Source organism: Diadema antillarum, unplaced genomic scaffold, assembly GCF_040938485.1.
Source record: "Diadema antillarum isolate AM-2024a unplaced genomic scaffold, OU_Dant_1.0 seq00001504_RagTag, whole genome shotgun sequence".
NCBI classification, from domain to species: Eukaryota; Metazoa; Echinodermata; class Echinoidea; order Diadematoida; family Diadematidae; genus Diadema; species Diadema antillarum.
Window position 1 is genome coordinate 91,317 of NW_027272238.1, and position 6,690 is coordinate 98,006.

The window sequence follows — 6,690 nt, forward strand, 5'->3', positions numbered from 1 at the left end:
CTAAAAATCGAACTTTCAATGTGACCACAGAGTTTATGACATGATTGGCTTTGGAATTCTGTACAACTAATGGTGCAATTTGAGCACAGAAGAGCATGATACACAAGAAGCCGATACACAGACTGATCTCAGGAATACACACGTACAATGACACACAGGATCTGGGGCTGCCAATTGCTGATGGAAATGTGGTACACAAGATAAAACATGAATTTCCTGTCACCGTAGCGAACAGGGAAGTACAAAACTTGCGGTGCTCTCTGGAAAAATCCATCTCCAGTTTGTCCTACATGCGAACAGATATCGACAGTGTCTGTACGATCACATGAGACAAATTCTGCACAGTGTTTCAGCTGATTGGGATAGGGCGAGACAAGCTAGAAAAAGTGATACACACAAGAGAATTCACCAAGAGTAGCGCATAGTCTTTTGTGGCATTTTGGAAGTCTGCAAGTTGGGACGTGTGTGCACTACACTCTCTCATGCTGACGACTTTACATTGCCAATGATCATCTGCACAGTCTAGTTGCCATGGCAATGGTGGAGTTAGACTGAGCTCTTTACAACTGAAAGGCAGTCTTTCCCCCATTGGTGAAAATCCAGATTTTGAATCGTCAAATCAGATTTTACCCTATTTTTTTTTCATCATACTCCTATTGAATATCTATTCAAATTTGTTTGTCTATGAAGTATGACACACCATCTAAAAATAACTTTGAGAAGTGATTAACATTCCATATATATATATATATATATATATATATATATATATATATATATATATATATATCTATATCTAATATCTATTACAACAAACTCGTCACATCCTCCATATCAAAACCATTGATTATACATATCTGCTGTCTGTTGTTTATTTTGCAGATGGGAAAAATACAATCACGAGATAATGGAAACATATACAGAAGATCAAGCATGCTAAAAGTACCAACACACAAATAGATATGAAGGGCCAGTTTTATATTTTTGAGAGGAAAAATATGTATCTATTCATGTCAGACTATCATTATTTTTCATTTATCATTTATCATTATAGACTGCAAATAATCTCATCTTTTCTTTAATTTCATACACATTATCAAGGTATATTCTCATCATAAGACTGAAAAGAGGAACAAATTTTTGCAAATCGTTACTCACTGGAATATGTTGAAGTTCTAGTTTGGACTTAATTGAACTATTTTTAGGCAATTCTCCATGAGGAAAGAGGGATCTAATATAATCCTTCCTCTTTCCTCTTCAGTGTGCGAGAGGCACATGTGGACATTGCTATAACACAGCGTGGAGATCATTGCCACTGTGTCAACTTTCCCTACAAACATTAGCACCTGATATCATTATTGATGATTGGAATGATTTATGCTTCAGATCAAAACCACTTCACATAATAAATGTTAGCATCATGTTATAGCAACACTTGCTTGGTTTCTATTACGCTGGCACTTTAGAAACAAAAAAAAAAAAAAAAATGAAGGAAAATATGCAGCACCTCCCTGTACAAAACAGTACTGAGGTTTAATCACACTTTACCTCTTGATAACTGCTGGAATGTATCAGTGAATCATCTAAGTACACTTGCATCTAAGCTTCAGGCATATCTCGGCTCATGACTAGATGCCTCCCTTTAACCCCCCCAAGTCCAGAGCTTCCATACTGACTCACAGGGAGGGTGATGACGTGATGAAATATCACAAATCCAATTTGGCTTGTCGATTATCTGGCAGGAAGGTTTTCAAACCAGGACAAGATGCGACCCAGACGAATCTTGTTAGTTCTGATGCATCTGATCTGACGTCTGATAAAATTCAGTAGTCAAGTTCATTTTGGCGACCCATCACACATGGGGGAATGACTTTCAAGTGCATCAGCTTCACAATTGCAGACTCCTCTATAGATGTAACTATGGTAACCAACACTTTGGGAGATCTGTTGCATCTTTATACTTTCAAAATTCTTTTGCTGAAATCAACTCAGTTCTACGGACCAACAGGAGAAATGTCTGGAAGAGCCTTTTTTTTTTTTTTTTTTTGTAAGCATAAAAAAATAAACACACCTCCCCTACCAGCCTTTGGTCAGGTTCAGAGTTATTTGCTGAAAAAAAAAAAAATCTCCCATAAAACTACATCCTACTATGTTCTGCCCAATAGAAAATATCATGTGCGATCCACAATCTCATGAGTGATCATGTTATTTAATCCATTTTGTATACTGGAATGTAAGAATGGTCCAAGTCCAAATTTGGCTTTCATCTTTGGAGACCCCATGCAAAGAAATGGAATTACAGATAATCATTCAAATGACTGTTTAACATTTCATCATAAAGACATATCAATATCTTCATCAATAAATAAATGCGTGTTTAGGTGATGAATGAACCTTTAAGGATCACGAGGGGGAAAGTCCCCTTTTTTCCCTTCTTGCTGTTTTCTGCTATTTTTAGCATTTTGAGTACCATCGGGAGGCACATACCAATGGTAGACGCTTAACCATGGTTCCAGCAAATGAGATTTGTAGCCAAGAAGCCAGACAGTTTGTAACATCATGCAGACTTTTTTTCCCAGGTTACAGCATTTCTTTCTAATGTGGTATAGGGTTATATCATGTGCATCATTGTATGTACCTCACTGTTATAAAAAAAGGAGGACAATCATACAAACACTATTTGTAACCACACATGAGAACTCCTACTCTTATACCATTATACCATTGCCTCAAAGGAATATAATATAGTAATTAACCATAACACTGACACATACATGTAGTACACCAGTTTCCCATAGGCAATAGGTTCAGAGATCAAAATATGTTTACATATTATTACAAAAAAAAGAAGAATCCCCAAATCTGTAGATTACCAGGGAATATTATATTCTCATTGCTCAATGATTTGATATAATATTATCAATTTCCATGACATTTGCTCCTGCAACAATTGCTCCCGTGAAATATCTGCAAGCTATTGAAGCAAAACATAAAATCTCAATGTACCCACAAACATAACCCTCACCCCAATCCTAATCCTCACATCAAAACTAAACCTAACACTCTACCACAACCCTAGTCCCAAACCCTACTCTCTAAAAAAAAAAATTGAGTGAAAATATTCACTCTTGAAGGAGTGAATACAAAGAAGAGTAAATTTAGAGTGAAATTGGAGTGAATTTTGAGTGAAAATGTTCATTTTCACTCATTTTGGAGTGACCTCAGGGATCACTCGAAGATTTTGAAGTGATCCCCGAGGTCACTCTAAATAAGAGTGAAAATGAACATTTTCACTCAAAATTCACTCCAATTTCACTCTAAACTTACTCTTTTTTGTATTCACTCCTTCAAGAGTGAATATTTTCACTCGATTTTTGTTTAGAGAGTAAGTCCTTGGAGAAAAGAAGACCAGAGTAATTGTTGCAGGAGCAAATGTCATGTCACCATAATTATGAGCCAGACTTTGACACAAAGATTTGATTGTCTCCATCACGATACTTAGTAAATAACACTTCTGAGGAAATTCTGTAAGATTCACGCTTCCAGGAGGCCACCGTCATACATAATTGTCATGAATCATGTTCCTCAACTTCATGATGCTGGTTCCGTAAAGCTCCAAGCCCTCTCCATGACACAATGCAATTGGCCATTTTCAGTTTCTGTGCCTATTAAATTGTAGGTTAAAGGACAAAATGATAGACTCAGTCTAAAGTAACCACTTAGGGCCTAGACTGCTGGTTTTTATTGCTTGCTGGTTGAAAGTCACTTGGGTGTCCATGTTTCATCTTCTTGGGCTACATTATAATGGCATTTCTCATAAACCTTATTTTTTTTTCATATGGATTTCTATGCTCCCATTGAATGCAAGTTCTCTTTTAAGGCAGGCCAAATGAAGATACTAAATAAACCAACATACCATAAAACACAAGAACAACTGCAAATTCTGCATCTGATTAAAAAAACCCCAAAAGACAAAATGTTCAGAGACAATGTGATAGCTGAATGATTTCCTTTAAATATAGTCATGTTTATTAACTTCAAAAACCAGAGCCATGGTACTACATACAGCCTACCTGATGTCTATACAGATGTGGAAACTTTTGATCAAAGTAATCTTCTTAAACCATCTGAACAGCACAATCCCTTGTTAATCACTATTTTGCAACAGTGGGTGTGTAAAATATGCCCCCAAGAAAGCGCAACACATTACATCCAAGTTCTCTAACAGAAAAACCCTTTTCAATTAAGTGGTTTAGGGTTTCTATTTATGTTATCTCCATGAATCTAATGCAAGATCACATACACGTATTACATGAAGCATACTCCCTTATCAAAGCAATAGGATATGAAAGCTTTCTATGTATCATCTGCCTTTACACCTGTTATTAGAAAGCATTCTTGTCAAATATATTGTTTCTCTCATGTTGCACACAAATGCCATTAGAGTAATATAAGAGATATGGATTGAAATGCAGCAGTGACCACATTTTGGCCCGAATTCACGAAGGTGGTACAAATGAAAGCAAGGTTTAAACCATGGACAAAAACCATGGAGCGCCAAGTGTCGCATGGAATATTTCATTACGAAAGTGGTAATTTCGTCGACAAAATGACCGTTTCGTTAACGAAATTATCATTTTGTGGACGAAATGTTCATTTTGTTACAAAATCAAAATGTTGTCATTTTGTTAATACAAAATAATCATTTCATCGACGAAATGACTGATTTCGTAACGAAATATTCCATGCGACACTTGGCGCTCCATGGTTTTTGTCCATGGTTTAAACCATGGTTTCATCTGTACCACCTTTGTGAATTCGGGCCATTGAGTCCAGTGTCTACAACCCATCAACCTTTCTTGTGCCAATGAGTCTTATGTGTACAAATTTCACATGTAAACTTACAGATGGTATATTACTGTGGCATCCACAGGGTTAAGGATGCCATGCATTGCCTGTTGTTGAAGGTTTTGTGTGACAATCCCACGACCATTGTTTGCTCCAGCACCACAGAATTCACCCAAACAGGCCAATTTGTCCCAGTTTAGCTTAATGGACAAGTCGCTATCGGGGATTATATCTTCAAGGTTCAAAGTTCAAGGGGGCTCAAAAATGTGCATTTTAGATTGACAGAACTTTGCTATTATTTGTTACTTTCTCTAGCTTTTGTCTACTTTCACAAAATGTGTCTACTGACATTGTACATGGTACACCCTATTACCACAGCAGTCAGGGCTATTGCCTATACTTTAATTAATTTGTATTTCAAGAAATATGCCAAGTTTCAAGACAATTTGATAATCTCATTATGATGGTTGCCACGGAGTTTTTTTTACAGATTCTTTCTTTCTGTGTCCTCAATGCAGAACAAGTCAGTGCAACTAAAACAATCCAGAACAATAAAGTCCCTTCTTCTGCTTAGTAATGTTTCTGGTGTTCATCTCTCACAATGTGACCTAAATTACACATAGAAAAAAAAAAGAAGACATAAAAAAAATATTCATCTGGTAATTTTGTGTTTAGCATGTCATGCAAAGGCCACAACACTGGTACATCAAAGCCCCTTCTTCTCCATAGTAATGTTGCTGGTGTTCTCAGATTTTCAAATAATTATCTAAGTTGGTGAGGAATATTCATTTCTGACTCAAGCATATCATCTATCACAATGTGACCTAAACTAAAAAAAAATAATAATAAAAAAAAAAACTAAGAAAAAAAAACACAAACCCCTAAACTCTCACTAATATGGCAATGTTGTGTTAGCATGTCATGCAAGGCCACAACTACTGGCACATATCCTACTCCTATCAAAACTGAGAAGCACTGGTAGAATTGAGACGGACGACTCTTCCTCTTACAGCAGTTGGAATAGGAGTACACATGACATCATTAACATGCTAAAATTCCCCTTTATCTATAGACAGGATCCTGGTTATGAAATGAGTCACAGAGTTTGAGTTTGGAATTAAGTTCAGTGACAGTGACCAAACATTTGACCTTACAAGTGATTTCTCTCACTGCCATTATATGCATATAACAAGACATTTCACTCCTACCTCCTGTTTGCTGCCTGAAATTGATTTACTTCAAAGGATCATGATGATTCATCGAGTAAATGGCTTTTAAGAACCAGGTGTACTGGTCATAACATATATATGTAGGAATTTACACACTGGTATATGTACATATAGTAAGATGTGCAAACACAGAGACAAATTAAAAACGGAAGCAGCAATGAATGATAAACAGGGCAAAGCCAATTCAAGAGGATCAAAATGGGTGGCCTTTATCTGCAGATGGTCTTTACGCACAGGTAACATCTATTTCACATACGCCTGAACTCAAATTGAATGGTATTAAAAGACAGTTCTAGTCTTTATACCACTGTGGTTCTCAATGCAGGTTTTATGAATTAATTACTATATACTACGGGACCATAGTGCAATGTGTGCTACATAGATCTAGACCATTCCTTTGTGTACCGGTGAAGGAAGTGGGTCAAACTCAACAAGGGCGTCTACACGGCGACCAGGAGGCGACAAGTATTCCAGATTAGCGGAATTAGTGCTCATAGGGTCAAGCTCACTTTGGGCAGCTAAGGGAAACAATTAGTAGGAAACCATGACCTTTTCTGGTATTATCAAATACATTATCTGACATGTATTAGTCAACTTTCATAGCAGTGTCACC